Below are 18,160 nucleotides of genomic sequence, written 5' to 3' on the forward strand. Positions count from 1 at the left end.
TTTGGTTGTCAATGAATAGAAAAAATTCCAATAAATAGGCAAGAATAAACCTGGTGTCCTCCATGAATCCCGTCCTTTACGACAAGTAGGCCTACTTGAATGCGACGAGCTTGTAATCACAACTTCAGACGTGGGAAGTAGGACATTTTCAATAGCACATGAAGGCATCATTGCTTTTAGTCCTTATTTTGCATTTGTATTTAATAAATGGCAAAACAGCTTAAGATGCATTTCCGCCATCTAATGGACTGGAGTGAAATTAACTTTGAAACCGCAATACAAGTTGCTATTTAGGCTACTACAACATCAAGCACATAAACAACGCCCATCCTTGTGGTAGGCCTAGTTGTAGTTCTTCTGTAGAAACTTGTTAGCAACTTCATTAAACAGCTTTAAAAAATAACATTTTAAGTAGGGTTTATGGAGACTATGATATTAAATTATTTACGTCTCACACATAGTGTCAGTCACAAACTTTTTTCATAAACTCAAAACGGCCATCAAAAACAAAAAGAATATAAAAATAATCCAAATGATCTTCTGATTATCAGATCTACAAAATTAAGAGCTCTATTTAGTGACACCACTTGCTTTATGATTGAAGCCTGGTGGCTTTTCAACTTTTTGCATACAATTTCAATCACGTATACAAATATTTCTGTTCCACGCACTATTTATAATTTACCCGTCTAGCAAGTCGAGGTGTTGGGAGTTCTAGGATCCGACCATTCATTTGCTTCAATTTTCCTTGTGATCCACCTTAAATGACTGATCCCACACACAAGTCCCTCCCTCTCCGCCGCAGCTCTCCCAACCCTCAGACTGAATCTCTATCTCCCTCTTTCGATTTCCAGCCACGGCAACCAGTGATTGAAACTGTCTTTTTCGTTGCGCGGTGAAAGGTTGCGTTTATCCGCACTTTTCCCGGCGGTTAAACGGGGGGCAACAAATAGAGCAGTTAACACGTAGAAAACAAGATTGAAAACCAAACAAAACTTGGATCTGTAGCGTTTGCGTTCCGTAGCCAAAGCGGAACATACCTCAATCCCTCTTGTGATTATTTCCTCTTTTCTCTGTACGAGAAAAGGCTGTTGGATTGGGTTCGAGCAGACGGGCTTCTTACTTTTCAACGACGTGATATAAGAAGTTTATATGTTGTCAGCCTAAACGCGGAGGTCACATTTTACATGTAGGAAAAGCGACTAATTCCATCCTGCTGGCTGACTGGCACCAATTCTAAAGTTAGTTTCCAGATGCAGAGTAAACAAACACGGTTCGCAAGCGACGAAAGACATTGCCTATCCGTGTAAGTGTTTACTTAAGAGACCTTTTGCGTCTTCAATCTTTGGGAGTTTTGAGGAGAGGGCTTGTTTCTCGATGCACTGAACGAGGAGGAACGTCCCATGTGCGGCTTTCACTCTTTCTGACAACCCTCAGCCTGAGGTAGGTTTGTTATTTTTCCTGTTTTATTTTACTCACTTTGATTTTTCTGTCCACAGGTGTGCGCGTGCATGTTCCATCTTGCAAACAGTCATCAGAGCCGCGCCGTGTTTGTTCACGAGACATTTTTTTTTTTTGCCTGTTCCAAGTATTAATTTCTGCACAGCTTTTCGGTGAAAAATTGAATCGTTTAACGTTACAGTTTTTACGTTACTTCAACTGTGAATTATTATTATTTTTTTGCCATTCCAGTAACGCATATAATTGTCTATTACATGTAAACCCTACGCTTAGTGTTCACGATTTTGTTCTTTATGTATGTATTAGCGCATTTTTATACCATTTCACAATCATTGATGACAGCGCAGTCATTTAACGTCGAAGTGTGCACGTTTCGCACTACTAGCTAATATGGTCTTTTTAATTGCCATACATTAACGGGTACATTTCATGTAAAGTGTAAAGAGGCTCTCTAGCTGATTGATAAAGAGGTAATCAGTCGATCCATCTGACGTCACCCCCTTGGGTAACGTCCACCGCGCCTCTCTCGCGCCTCTCTGGGTGTGTCCTCGCGCTATTGCGTCGAAGGGGAAACCCTGCAATTTGTTCTCTGTGAGGAGCTTCGATTCCCTGTCCTGTGAGGAGAACAAAACATTCCCAGTTGTGTCAGAAAGAGAAGAACACAAGGCACATAACGTTAGGTTTTCTGGTTGGTGTTATGTTCAAGTATGAATGTTAAGTGAAGATTCGTGTGTGATTATCAACGTCAGCTTCAGGTGTCCTGTAAGTGTAACCGTTAGCCTCAGCAGCCTGAGGGGAATATAAACGGTCAATTCGCCTCAGTCAACATTGACTTCGATTGTATGTTTTCTCATACAATGTGAGTGAACCTGAGGCTGTCAATCTGACTAACATCTTTTGTGTTTCACAGAATAAAGTAAGCCAAATCTGCTTTGAACGACATTTTGGCGAAATTATTTCGTTTATGGGTGAACTATTCGACGTACAAACTGGTATTTTGCATTATTCGTAAACCGTACTCTCTTGAGGCCATCTTAAGGGCGTCTGACCCTCAAAAAGGTCAGGTTATGTTTATTGTTTGAAACGCACGTAATCTCGTCACACCGTGGATGGTTTCTGTGTCTAATAGGGATCTCCCAGAATACATCAGTTAGCTACTCAGTTGCAATGGATCTATTATTAGGGGTGGGTCATATATTAGAGAGTATATTATTATACTAATAATATAATTATTAGTATAATTATTTTATAATTAGCCTAAATATTGCAATACTTTGCGCTACAGCATTGATATAATTGCGTGCGCAAAATATCTCGATACTGAACAGAATCGATTTTTCCCCCCACCATTAACTTAAAGGACAAGTTCGGTATTTTACACTTAAAGCCCTGTTTACAGATCGTATCTGATGAAATAGAACGGTTAAGATTAAAATTTGGACACATGCTGCTGTCCCGAGAATTTTCGGTTTATTTCGCTTCACCCCCCCACCCCCACAATGGTTGTCTATATGCACTGGAAGATTCCGTCCTAAAAACACATTAAACTTTCGTTTACAAAGACGTGAAACTCACCGAGTGGTCAGGGGTGTTCACTGATATGTGCACTCAAAAATCGCTGAAAAAGATGCATTCCAACAGGTTTTATCGTAGTTTTTGTCCAACTCCATTGACTTAATAGGACGTGCTGTGAGACCGCAGCACCTTTACGGTATTACCAGAGAATGTCTAATATAAAGAGAATTGGCACTCTCTGCTTACTTCCGGGTTCTGGACTGGTTGCAGTAACACGTCTCTATCCATGCGAGGGCGCTCGCGGGCGAGTGCAGAATGAATGGAGGTCTATGGCGAAATACCCATCAAAACCCACTTTTCTCAGGATATAAATTTTTTTCTAGTAATTTAAATGTTGTATTCGAAAGGGGGGGCTAAGATAATACACTCAGCTGAAAATTGCATTTTTAAGTTCACTTATCTGCTCTAAAAAAGCGTTCAAAAATGTGATGACGTCATTCATTAGCAGAATGCTAGCTTGTTCCGGCCAACAACGGCCCAACCTGTAAGAAATCGAAAGGACATAAGTACTGGTTCATTCAACTTTCGACCTATAACCTATGTTGAACTTGCAAAACCTACAATAAAATCTGAGATTTCTCAACGGCAATCGGGTGAAAGAGACACATTTAGCCATCTAGCCCCATTGACTCCCATTCAATCTGCACTCGCCCGCGATCACCCCCAGTGGAATTCTAATGGTACTGCAACCAAAATCAATACAATGGGGCTAAATAGGGAGTGCCAAGGCTCTCCGTAGACGGGCTCTGGTATTACTCCGCCGCTTCTTCTTCTGCTTCTTCTGTGTATTCAATGAAATGCCCGTGGTTTGCTTGCAATTGGCAAAGGTGCATTATCGCCACCAACTGGGCTGGAGTGTCTATTATTCAAGCTCTCAACGGAAGAATCACGGGTGTGACGCGTTTGGCAAAATAGGTCCACAAAAGCTAAATAAACCTAAAATTCTCGTGACAGGAGCATGTGTCCAAATTTTAATCTTAACCGTTCTATTTCATCAGATACGATCTATAAACAGGGCTTTAAGTGTAAAATACCGAACTTGTCCTTTAAGTTATCTATTATTAGCGCAGTGGCCGTCAGCTAACTCTTCACGTCATGTCATCGCACTTATTAGCATCACAAATACATGTATATACAAGAGGAAGATAAAGGAATTAGGAATCATAGATCCATATGAAGCACCACGTTCTTTTTAAAGGCATTAACGTTAAATGTGTAGAAAAACTTCCTGACATTGAGTTAGGTGACATTTACAGCTACCTTATTCACTTCCCATCACGCTACACCGGAGCTTCATTAAGAGCATACAAAAGCTTAGCAGGCTATTGGTTTACATTTACATTACATTTATTCATTTAGCAGACGCTTTTATCCAAAGCGACTTACAAATGAGAACAATAGAAGCAGTTAAACTAACAGTAGGACAACAATATGCAAGTGCTATGACCCTTCTCAATTTAATCTAACGCAGATTTTTTTTTTTTTTTTTTTATAGAACAGAATAGAATAGAGTTCTAAAATTGTCATGGACAAAATTGTCATGGACATAACTGGTTGTCATGGATATGTTACAAAAACTGAATAGACGTAAAAAGTCAAGTAACCTTGTATAATTTCATCTAAACTTTATTGTATATTTTACATGCACTTTTATAATTTGTTTACATTTTACTTCTTGTACCTTATATCACAAACAGTTGGAAGCCAAACACCACCATCAGCATTTTGCCTGTTTATTGCCGCCAACCACTTGTTTCTCCGTTTTGTTTCTTTTGGGATACGGTATAAAGATATTCCTTTTGTATGATCACGTATCTGATCGCATCCAACTGCACAGCGTTGCTCGGGCATGATAGGAATATTTCACAACGAGCTGTAGTATCACGAGTATCACTGGCGGTTTAGCATTTTCTATTCCGTCAAGATGGCTTCTCCAAATGGCGGGACGTCCCTATAGTCCTGTGTGACACATCCTAGCAGTTAGTTTACCAGGTTACATTTACAAAGTCTCCTTGTGTGGAACGGGAAAGCCACCTTACTGTTTACTTCCCACAGGTGATGTTCGCAAGCTAATCTTATGCTGGTGTGAGGACGATTTATTTTGTGGACATTTTGTGCTCACAAAATAACCAAAAGAGAAAGGTCAGTCATTATGAAATATGCTGTGATCATTTTTAAAGCTTATCCCTGTAGATCCACCTTAATCCAGGAGAATTCAATCCATGACTAAAGGACTGTTAACCAAATGAGAGTGATTGAAACTCACATAGATCAAGGTGTCATCCGATAGATCTGCAAACAGTGCGTTCTTTCCGTGTTCAAACGTGGAGCGTTGTGTGTGTTTGCACAAATACAGCTCATTTTCCATGATAATGTATTAGTAATTATGAAGAACCAGCTCGAGGACATCAGTAAGCAGATATCACGGCCGAACAATACCACTTGTGTACGAGTTCATGTGTGAGTGGGTGTGCTTGTGCATGCTTTAAACTTTACATAACCTGCAGGGTGGGGGTGTTTGGAGCTATCGAGAAGTTTTCTTGTCTAGTGATTACTCCAGCCGACTGATGCAATTTATTGTTGTGCATATCAAGCTGTTTACCCTGCAGAGCATCTGTTCCCTCTAATTAGGGGGAGAGTTGTACTGTTCAGCCTTCCTCCTCAGACATGATCATGGGTGCTGTTGGTAACATCAGCCTGTACCGTGACTCAGGTCTCCATGGTGTGAATACTGGCTATAAATGGGATAGCTCAGGGCTCCAGAATAACATTTGAGAGCAGCAGCACCGGTGCCACTAAGTTCTACAGATGGTGGTGCCAACACCTGATTTAGAAGGGGAGGGGGGTTATTAATCATAAGTGTTTTTTTGTTTTTTTTTACATTAATAAGTGCAGTAACTAATAATATTACATGTTTATTTCTTAGGCACATTTAACAGCAAAGCTCTGAACTTGAGTTTAGATGCTGATTAAATTAACTTGTTTTTTTCCTGGCATAAAACGAGGCGGAGGTGGTAAAATCCTGATCACGGCTGAAGAAAACACTTTTTACAAGCATGTATTTTAGGTACTTTAAAATTATTATTTTTCTGTGCAAATTATATCTGCACAAAATTACGCGAATGCACAAGTGAACTTGAACTAAGTTACATGCCATTCAGAATGATTCATGTTGTGGACGTGTCACACGCTCTTCCTGGAGCAATGGTGACGAAACACAGCAACTAAACCCAAATAATTCACAATGTTTTATTAAAATATTGTTCTCTAATATTGCCGTTTGAGCTGCGTACGCTAAAGATGATCACTGCACGCTTTACTAAAGCGTTAATTCTTAACCAAATGCATCCTATATGAGATAAATCAGATATAGATAGGCCTACACAAAATAAACACAATATTACAACTTACATTTGCTCAAAACAAAAGGATGCAAATGCACACGCAAACTTAGTTGCACTTAAAACACGTGCATGAACCTGCTTAATCGATTGTTTGAGGGGGAGTTGGGGAGGGGCATTTTTTTTACATTTTTTTTACATTTATCTCCTAAATGTTTGCTCACTCATTGCGATTTTACAATGGGGTAATTTTGTTGTTAAGAGTTAATGCAACACATGGAAGCTTGATTTCAATCTTTGAATTAAATTGAAAAAAAGTAGCACAAATAAATACAATAGAATAAATATACAAATAAAGAGAAATAAAAAGAAAAGATTTTGGGTAGGTCTAACACGTATTCAAAAATACTACAGAAACTGAATAAAGTAATGATATGTAAAATAACACTGGATAGTCTTTTAGTCCTGACTAAATTAAATACATAGGCTATTAATCCTGATTCCTTACAATTAAAGCTATCTTTTGTTGTTTTGACAACAAAATGAATGACAGACACATATGGCTGCTATCACTTTAAGAACTATAGTGCACGGATCCATTACTGTCACATGCGTTTTATGCTTATTTAAGACATAACCAACTGTCTTTACGAGGTTACTCACCAAGACCAGAGTTTTGACTTAATTTTGCGTGTTTTTGATCGTTAAAGCGATATAATCCGAAAAAAATAACTTTTGTTACTGGCGAGCTGTTTGTGAGGCGGCTTTAGGCTACTGTATGTATGCACGCAAAGAAAAATAGTACTGAATAGTTTAAAATCACTTGAATGTTTAAACTGGTAAGACTTAAAAAGACGAAGTACCTAAAATGATAAACGTTAGTTACGATACAATGCTGCCCCGATTGTGCAAGTCACAAGTGACAATTCCGTCATGTCCCGACTCCCGAAAAACGTGAGCGTGTAGTTTCGCCGCCTGCAGCGCGCTTGACGCTTGCCTTGTGCAGAGAGAGAAGATGCAGCACCAGAGTTGCATCTCGGAGAAAGTTTTAAAATGACTGATTTGATTTTATAATCTGTGTGGATTCATTTGCTCATACAGCCTACATGCTAAAGTGAATCAATGTTTGCGGGAATTTCCCGCATTAGTGGGAGACCTGCGGGAATAATTAAAATTATGCGCAATACCCGCAATCCCACGCCAGAATTTGAGCCATGCATGTGGAACTCTCGTAGACTTTTAACACGTTTTCTGCACGAACATCTGACTACACAAATTACATCTCAGAAATAGTGACACAGTAAAAACTTTTTTTACTCGCAGTGTTGCGCCGTTCCTGTCGGATCCAATATAAGAAGGCACAGCATAGTTTTTTTTTATTCCAGACTCTCTGCAAATCCACCGTGAGAAGGCAAAGCCAGTATTGTATTGCTGCTTGTTCTCAAAACAGTCGCTGGTAAAATGTACGGTGCAAACACGCAAGTCAGCACTGCGTGACTAGGACGTTTGTTAAAAATAAACTGAATCCATTTTTCTCTGACATCGAGATCCTTTGGCAGTTAATGCAAAGATTATGTTTTTCTACAGCCAGGAACCACACAACGTCTGAGTGTCATCGTAATCTTGTTATTTTCACAATCTTATCGTAAACAACTACTTTAGATCCACTCGCTGCTCATCGACTGAACACCAGTGGGCGGGCACAACGATGCGATGATGTAAAAGTAAGCGTTGCTGTCTTGCTCAAGAGGCAGTCTTATGAAAATGATTGAGCCCCTGTGACGTCACATGCCACCTCGGATCCAAACAAAGCTTTTTACAGCTTGATTTATTTAAATACTTTATTTTATTTTATTGATGACGAGGACGTTTTAAGTTATGGAACTTACAAGATGTATTAAAGATACAAAGATGTAAATATGAAATGACGTGATTTTATACATTTTAAAGTGTTTGAAAGACAAAAGCCTTCCAAAGACAGTAACGCGTGGTTGAATGACTCCCTGAGTGATAATTCATATAATAATAATTTGATTAGATATGCAATGTTGAAAAACACTTCTTAAGTGAAATGATTTCCTGAAATCCAGTGATCAAATGCTGTATAGGTCTCAGTTTCCAGTGATAAGCTCATGACTAGTGGCTGGTCTGTGTGCGCAATTCCGCAAACCTGGTCTAAAAGCAGTAGGCTTTTTTAGAAAGGAAAATTTAAAAGATAAAAAAGAATGGAGAATCATAATTTACTGGCATTGTGAGAATAACATGTAATCAATAAAAAAGTAGGCTAACTAGTCTGATTGCGAGTATTTTAAAATGTAATGTAAATGTAGTAATCTAACTACAAGCACTTAACTTTTGGTGTCTGTTTACATAATCCAGATTACATATAATCAGTTACTATTCAGCACTAATTACCATTGTGTGTTTGGATATTTTGTAATTCCCAATTTTATTTGATTATCATAACTGTAATACAGTTTTTAAAGGATAACTGTCGACAAAATGCAACCTAGGGTCTTTTTGGTAATCTACCCGAGGCAAACTTTCGTTTAAAAGCATAATTAGAATGGAAATGCCACTTAAGTTTGACCGTATTTTCGTTTTCGGTCAAATTGCCTTTTGAATGGGAGTGCTTGGCACTACTATGATAGCATCAAAAATCGCTATTTTTAAAACACTAAGAAGTCTTGACACAACATGAAACTTTGACTGTCAAAATGCCGGCGGACACAGCTACAGTGAGTTGTTCAAAATCTTTCTTTTTAGTAAACTCTGTGTACACAAACAATGTTCTCAATGCTCGAGTTCATGTGTAGAGCCCCTGGTGATACTTCGAGCAAAGTTTAATGTTGTGTCGAGCCTTCTTAGAGTTTTAAAAATAGCGATTTTTGATGCTGTCATAGTCGTGCCCCAAGCACTCCCATTCAAAAGGCAATTTGACCGAAAACGAAAATACGGTCAAACTTAAAAGTGGCGTTTCCATTCTAATTATGCTTTTAAACGAAAGTTTGCCTCGGGTAGATAAACAAAAAGACCCTAGGTTGCATTTTGGCGAGAGTTATCCTTTAAGTCAGCATAAATTTCTTCATTGTGGTAATGAGAATTGCAGGGAGTGATTTGAAGTCACCATTGGGAATTGATTGGATTGTTGGATGGATCTTGGTGGTTTACTAATTGCTGAGATCTCATGTGTGTGACAGGTTGCTGGAGGAGAGCAATCATTGTCCCTCATTCGTGCACTTATCAAAATAGATGAGATGTCATTATAAGCGGTAGAAGTTATTTTGATAAAGATTAACAGGGCACATGAATGTGTTAGCACATGCGTTGCTAACACAATGCTAAATCATAAATCAGATGTATGTACAATAACATTATGATGTCCAGCAATCGATTTAAATAGTACATTGGGTTTAATTTGTTGTTTAATGAGGTCTAATACATGTTGTTAGTGGTGACAATTTTCACGTGAATAAATACATAGATCCGACTATTTTAAGCGTGTATTTAAATGGTCCAGTGGCAGAACTTTTGCCAAGCGTGTCAGAGGTTCTGGGTTCTAATCCGCACTCATATAGGTTTTTTTTTTTCTCATCAAAACCGATTGTTTATCAGTGGTTGTATATCAGGCAGGGACACGTTTGTGTGCATTTTGTTTTGTAATTTCACCGGAACGAATAGAGAGTCTCCACAACGGATTGAAGCGCGCGTCCGAGTGAAGACTGTGCGTGAGCCACAAGAGAACAGTATCTGCGCCACCGATCGCAGCGGCAACGAGCACTTTGATCACTTGTTTCAAAAGTGGTGGGGACAATATTGCCCATAGCAAAAAGTGGTGGGGACATGTCTCACCTGTCCCACCCGCAAATTACGCCTATGGTTTTGTTAGATTCACCCATTATTATGTAAAGCAAAAACACAGAACGGGCAAGTAAACCTGCAATGAAAATATATGCAATAATAAATCTTTGACAGAGCAATATGGAAAGAACAATTGCTTTTTTCTTAGTTGTTTCTGTACAATTAGGGCAGACACTCAAATGCATGTTTGTCCTGAAGCATTCTGCCTTTTTATTACACATTAACATTGTCTTGCGCTAAAAAAGTTTTTTCCTGGATAGCTTCCTGATAGCATGTTACACAAATTTCTTTTGCATCGTTTTCCCTATAGTTTGCTTGTACTCAGAACAGTAGCACCGCTAAATAGGAAAACATTTATACCAGGGTTAAGTGTGGCAGTGTAATGATTACAGAGGTCAGGTGATTCTTAGCATCTGCATGTTGTTTTCCTCTCCCCTGTCAGACGGTGTTGCGTGTGTGCTTGGGTTCGACAGCAGAACAGCGCGACCAAAGGAACCTTGCAGGGATGCCACGAGTCACATTGGCTCAGCTTGGGCGAAATGATGAATGCGTGAATAAGTCATTTTGCATTAGCAGTTGGTTATTGCAGAACGTGGATGCATGTGGATGTGAGGTTGCTCTGAGAAAGATCTCTGCTGACAGAGATAAAGAGAGAGGCCTCCCTGTAACAGATGCTCATACTTGTTCGGCTGGAAAAACAAACATGCTTTTTTATTTGTACGTTCCAATCACAGCGAGCTTCAACATTTGTGATGTTATCACTTGGGGCTAGTGGAGGATGGTTTCACCCCCCCCATCAGCCACTCTCAAACTAGTAGTCTGAAGATGTGCTTTCACTTTCTTCATCTCGTTTTTTCTCTTTCCTACATTCACTCTCTCCATTACTTTGTTTCCCTCCCTATTTTATTCTGACTCTATTTATTTTTCACCCTCCCACTTCTGTGTGATGTTTAATGCAGTGTGTACAGTGATATTTGAGTGTGCGTGATTGCTGGTTATCCAACACAGTCTTTAACTGTGTTTGCTATTGCATCAACGTTAGATAGTAGGTCTAGGCATTGACACAAATTTCATGGTTAGATTAGACTTTGATTCACAAGCTTGCAATTTTATTCACTTCCGATCTCGATTCGATAGATTTATTTGGATATACTGTATATCAGGTACAGTAAATGTCAGTTTTGTCTCAAGAAAAAACTCTCTATGAACAAATGCTGTAAAATACACAGGGAACCCTGTCACTTGATACATTACTATAATACATAACTGATTTGTATACACATTTTTAAATTGCATAAAGGCAGTTTGTATTATAATATTGTTTTTGTTTTTTTTATGACCAAATTGTTTTTATTTCAACTTTGGTATTGAAATTGTAATCGAGAATTGTTAAATTACACTAGTATCTAACATTTTTTTGTGTCATAACCTTATTTATTACAGTACAAGGAGACATGGGTCAAAAACAATAACTTTGTTAATTTATTACTTTTTTTGTGGTGGGGCCAGTGAAAATTGAATAATTAAATTAATTTAATCAAATCGAGAATCGAATCGAATTGGGTCACCTGTATCGATACCCAGCCTTAGTTGAACTCTGCAGGGCGTTGGCCCTCCAGGAACTGAGTTTGAGACCACTGTCTTAAGGCTTTATTAGACCTGTAGTGTAAAACACTGTTGTAAACACTTTGCTGTGTACTGTGTGGGTTTTATAAGGTGTTTAGTATAAAAACAAAATTGGAGACGCACAAAGCAGCTAAGCAAGTTTGCAGGACCCAGTTTACACTCCCAGTGAAGCAGTGCCTTAGAGGGCAGAATACACTTTAAGATTATATGTCAAGTTCAGAAACATGACCAGTATAACAGTTAGAGAACCTGGTCTTAGCTTAATGAGACGGCAGCTTTCCTGGCTCTATCAGAATGATAGCGTTGCTCCTGCAGCCCACGCAGCAATGGCAGTTACATAACGATCACTGATGTCTCCCCGCACAACTGTTTGAGTCAATCGACAGGTCCCACGTTCAACCTCCACTGCTGGCCTTATACTGTGGGCCATGGTGGGCGGCATAGTCAATAACTCGAGCCTGGGTGGAAGATTGAATGGAAAAAGAACATGACAACAATGACCATGCTTTGTAGAGAAAATTCCCAAGCAGGGCAGCTTACAGAGATTGCATTCAGTGTGTCATGTTGAGACGCGTCATGTTCCCACTTGTGATATATTTAAGAAAGAGAATGTATTAATTGAATGTGGTATTAGCCTGGGGTAGTTGGTGATATGGCCATCTGTATCAACAGCCACAGATGAGCAAGAGCCTCAGAGGTAACACTCTTCAAGGGCAAATTAAACAGCCAAAGGGATTTTGTGTACTATTACTGTCAGTAGTTGCAGGCCCAAAACTTATGTGTGAACTGTCACAACTTGTTATTTGTTATTATTGGCCCATATTTAATTCCACTTGTATTAAGAGAGATTCAATTTATTTGGTGGCTGTGTTGTAATCAAAGCTGCTGACAAACAGAAAACGGTGAAATACGGTGAAAGATGAAAGGTGTCAGATGCCCTTGTGAGGTAGTGAGAACGAGATACGGGTGAAGAGAGAGAAGTGGGGTGAAGGGGATTAATGTCTCACAGTATGACAGACCCTAAACAGATTCTGTCAGATTCTTAATTAAAAGTTTTAAGAGACAAGGCTGAGGGAGTGCTCAATTACAGAACCGATTGAGGGTATTTGGAATGAACAGTCCTACAGGTTGGCTACAGCACACGAAAACTGATGCTTCTCAAATAGGTTTTTGACTTGCATAAGGAATAAATGAAAGTCGGTTTCTCTTTGAGTTGTTATTATGAGATTGTATCTGTTTTAACTTCAGTACTTCATCAATGAGAATCAAATGGAAGATAATTTAGAGCCATTGTTGATTTTGCATTTTCTGCTCCTTGGTCTGCTTATGTCATATGCCATATGCTTATGTCATAACCTTATTTATTATGGTTACAGGTATAAAAAAATAACTAGAACAATACCTGGCTTTGTTTTATAGGCCCATTTTCTTTTCATTTCTTTTACTTTATTAATTTTGTTGATTACCGGGCCAGTAGAAAAAATCCTTAGCGTTGAGCCCTGATATGTCAAGAATTATGTAAAGTGATCTGTTTTTGCAGGCTAGATTTAATAAATGGTCTTTTTGGAGTTCTTTAAGAGTTCTAAAAGTTACAGTGCTTTGTGAAATACACAAAATGACTAACATTTGACTATCCTCAGGTGTGTAAAACTTGGATATCGGTCTCTGCAATCTGAAACAGAATTGTTGATCTCATGCTGTTCCTTATAATGGATGCAAAATACTGTGTCATGACTTCTCAACGCCTGGCAGTGACGTACATTGCCACATCATATTTCTCACAGAGATGTAGGCTTTCTGTAATAGTCTGTGTTATCGTTGTTACACAGTGTTACCTGCCCATCATGGCACTGCCCCCAACCGTCGTTTAGATTTTTTATAGTAATAAAAAATAATTTAGAGAACACACACTACAGTTAAAAACTGAACTCGTCTGCTCAATGTGGTGTGAGCTGAACAAGTCGCAGCACAGATCAGCAGCAGGAGTCAGATTTCATTTATAGTGTTGGACGAGGGTCACAGGCTGACTGACAAGACGATGGTGGAAGATTTGGTTTCCAAGCAAAATGTAACGGCGCCTAGGCTATTTGGCAATATTTTGGATTTAAACCAATGCTATTAGGGAACCTGTAAAGGGTTAGTTGTGTTTTTCTAGTTGTTGTGTTTTTCATTAAGAATAATAATTCAATAAATAATTCAAGCAATTGCTGCCCTCGAATTGCTGCTAATTCGAAACTTCCATAGTAATTCATTGAAAAACTCGCTCTGCGATTAACCGGTGGGAGAATTTCCTCACCGTCACATTCCTACAGAGAGGGAATAGCTTATTTGGTAAGTGGATGAGGGTGTGGTGTACACAAATTTATATTTTCTGTGTTTACATGAGACATTTTCCTTTAAAACCTTATTGTTTGACTCATTGATGACAGTTAATCTCCATAGTATCAGTGATGAATGGAATGTTTTTTTAATTTTTCCAGGTTTTTTTCCTTCATGTCATCAGCCACTTTCCTCTTGTGGTATTTGGGGAAGTTTAGAATCTATCTTAGCTTTGTCATGGGTGGAAACTGTTGTGATGTTCCATGCAGTGTGACACACCCAATATATTCATGGTTTGGTAGGGAATGTGGAGGTTGTGGACCGCACATGCAGGGTAAAAGGGGTCAAAAATGTGCAAGTTTCTGAAACCCACATGCTCGCTCTCCACACAAGAACTCTCAGTAGGAATAAAATGCGACCATGTGAGTCTCAAGTCAGAGAGGAGTGGAAGAAGGAGCCTTTGTAGATTGCGTTCTCCTTCCCAACTTTTTCCACTGCTGCGTAAGGCTGACTATTAATGTGGTTTTGTGTGTGACAAGCAGCATAGCAGAATGTGGTAAGATACGCCTAGTGTCGGACAAGAATTTGTGTGTTTTCTGTCCTCATCACCACTGAAAAAAAAGGCTTTACAAGAAATTCCATTACCCCATTTAAAACAAGCCCCATTATGGTTCCCAAATGTTCTGTGTTTGAGCAGAAGTTGCTAAGAGATCAAACTTGTGTGTTCTGCATATGCTAGCATCTTGTGACATGCATTCATGGGTGTGGGTGTGGGTGTGGGTGTGGGTGTGGGGGTGGGTGGGGATTCCCTAACCTTAGGATTCCTAACCTCTCAACTGAATTTGTGAAACAATTTTCAATTCTTTGTATTGCAAGTGATGCATGTTTCATGTAGCTGATCTTATGCAGTGCAACACAACGTCTGCCAGAAGATGGATTGCTTTGAGGTGAATTTCCTAAGGGCTCATTGGCTGACATTGGGTGTGGTTCTGTGGTCAAGCCTCCTATCAGCCAATTTCCCTGCAGATGTCAAAGACAAACCTCAAGATGGATGGGAGCTCATGGTCTGCAGTTGGTCTTCAACTGAACAAGCTTATGGTCATTTGGAGGCTCCCTGCAGCTCAATCCCAAGTCATGATGAAGCGAGAGAGACAACAGAGATCAGATGTGTCAACTGTTGACCTCCTCCCTCTGAGTTGCCACTAGGGTGCATGTCAAAGCGGAAGGCCTTTACAATATCAAAACAGCCTAGACTTTCTTTGACAGCTATTGTGAAACTTTTCAGTTGCTAAGGCATCATGTCAAGCCATCAATTAAATGTAAAGGCAGGCTGTGCTATTTTAAGTATAGTAGGTAGTCATCCAAAATCACATTTGGTTATTTTTTTAAATAAATTCTCACCTAAATGTTTGCTCACTTAATGTATTTGTGTTTTTTACAATGGGGTAATGCTTTTTGTAATAACTTACAGAGACGGCGCAAGAAGCTTTATTTCAGACTTTAAAATGAATTGTCAAGAAAGACAAGTAAAGATTAAAGAGTCAGTTATAAAACAATAACAAATAAACAAATTGCAAGCAGTAGCACAAATAAATACAATAAAATATAAATACAAATGAAATAAAGAGTGCTGTACGTTTTTCAGGTATGTCTAACAGTAGTATTCAAATAACAAATACAACAGAAATTGAATAATCAAATATAAAATAACTCTGCATAGTCTTAATTGTATAAATTAAATATTGATTAATCCTTATTAAAGCTACAAAAGTAATTTAGTCAGCGAGGGACTTTCTTTGTCCTTTGTTGTTTGATTAGCATTAGTGACAGACAGCAACATTTGTATTAGGCTGCTGTCACTTTAAGTGCTGACACAAATCCATTGTACTGTTTCTCATGTTTCCTTTGTCAACGGTTTATGTTCACTTAAGACATAACTGACTGTTTACAATAATATTTTGACATATTTTTGTGTATTTGTCTGTTCAAGTACAAAAAGACGCTGAAGAGAACTCAATTCAGTATCGTGCAGTATACAGTACGAGAGGTGGCTTTCTGTGCGCTTGTTTTGGATGTTTGGATTGCCTCCCAACACAAATTGCTGCTCTTTCATATGGAGAGTGTCGGCTACCAGGGTGTTTAAGATTTACAGAACAGAGCAGTATTGGGCAAATTGCCTGTTAAGTACCTTGATAAATGTCTTTGTGCCCAAACATATTTTGGTTAAGTTCTGTTTAATCATTTGAAGTGTTCAATCCAAGCGTTCGATTGGTTTTGTAGGGTTTTAGAATGTTCGAACAATGTGGTGTTTGTCAACAAAATCTGACATAATCTGGCCATTGAAGTAAGAGATATATAAAACTGTTGAGGTGGGCTAAGTGTCCCTTGCTAATTCTATAAAAAAAATGTTTTAGTGGAGAGTTAGATACAGAAATGTAAAATATCTTTAATCAGTTAACTTTCCATTCACACTGTTGACCCTGCTGTTAACAGCTATTAATCACTGTGTTTTGAAACTACATGGCAACATCTATTTATAAATCATGTGGTTTGTTGAGGAGAGATGTGCTAAGTGATATGTGCTACTTTTCTAAGCGATTGGATAAAACAGATCTTCAGAAAATGTAAGAATCTAGAATGTTACTGTAGTTGTATACTGTCTATTGTATTGTCAGAGCTCTAACACACAATTTTCATTCGAGATGATGATCCTCAGCGGAAGAGATTGTGTTTTGATCCAAAGCTGTCATGGTGTTAAACTTCTCATTGAGTAGCAGGCTTTTTTGTAGTTGTGTGTGTGTGTGTGTGTGTGTGTGTGTGTGTGTGTGTGGTGTTGGGTTTGGTTTTGATTGTTGTCCATTGAGAACAAGACTCAAGCATTTCTATGCAGATAGGCCTGCTGAATGGAACAAAAGACAAAAGTCACAAGGGTGTGTGTCTGTCTGTGAGTCAGCTGTTAACATTTGGTTTAAAAAGCCTCTGTCACTGTCTAATAATTTGTAGCATAAAAGGGAGCCTCAGCAGAAGCTGTCTAGTGAGTGAAGATAACCCAGTGAAGATACTTTTTCCCTCCAGAGCAAAACAGGTCTTACAAGCGGAGAATGTGACATCTGTTGATATTGTCAAGACTCTATACATCTTGGGACCAAACAGACACTGGATTTGAAGAAGCGGCTCGGCAGAAAAAAAAAAAAATGCGGGATGGTTTCAGACAAGAACACATGACATTCATTCCAGTTATTGGCAGAACTGTTGATGTGAACTGAGCCACATTCATTGCACAGACAAATCCCAGGCAGTGTTGCAATGTGTTTAGACTTGTTTTGCTGGTGGTATATAATTTTCACAAGCTGCAGTGGTCTTGAACTTGCTCTATGTTGAGAGAGGGCATGTTCAGCTAGCGCAAGAGATAGGGAAGGATGTGTAGATGGAGGAAGAGAATGTAAATCATAGCCTTCTGGCTTGCATGTCACATGTTTCTTAATTGCCATCACAGAGAGTGGAAATTGCTGAGGTGTCACAAATAGAATATTTTAGTTCTTGAAAAACCCTGTGGAGCGTCATGAATGATTAAGACGGTGTGGAATCTTTTTCCATGATTCATAGCATTTTGTCACAATTGTAATTGTTTTCTTCAGTATCTGCATTATTATTATTTTTTTTATCTTAGGACAGTTTTGGTCATTCAGTATCAGGGTTTTTCCCTGGCTCAAAATGAGGCGGAGGTGGTAAAATCCTGATCATGTATTTTAATAATAAGATAATAAAATGTGTATTTTTCGTAGACCAACATATAGCCTATTTTGTTTCCCACAGTATTTTTGTGGGTGTATCTCTGTACCTCTAGAGGGGTCCGGGGACATGCCCCCCCAGAAGAATTTTTTTTACATTTTAAATATAAATTCATTAATCTGGTGCACTTTGAGTCACCCGAAATCCGTTGTTAAAAAGAAATAATCCACCCGCCAATCGCCCAA

General features: G+C 38.8%; 1 protein-coding gene across 4 annotated transcripts in view; it reads left to right on the forward strand.

Moving 5' to 3' along the window:
- The first annotated feature begins 811 nt into the window (after positions 1-811).
- Positions 812-18,160, forward strand: part of atp2b4 (ATPase plasma membrane Ca2+ transporting 4) — a 130,463-nt gene continuing 113,114 nt past the window's right edge. For 2 of the 4 annotated variants that reach the window (XM_082156094.1, XM_082156096.1), the window contains exon 1: positions 813-1,443. The gene's annotated coding sequence lies outside the window, so the exon portion shown is untranslated. Of the gene's footprint in view, positions 1,444-4,989; positions 5,179-18,160 lie in introns of those variants that run through there. The other 2 variants (XM_082156097.1, XM_082156095.1) reach the window with 2 other exon arrangements.

This window comes from Leuciscus leuciscus (assembly GCF_965113295.1).
Source record: "Leuciscus leuciscus genome assembly, chromosome: 23".
NCBI lineage: Eukaryota > Metazoa > Chordata > Actinopteri > Cypriniformes > Leuciscidae > Leuciscus > Leuciscus leuciscus.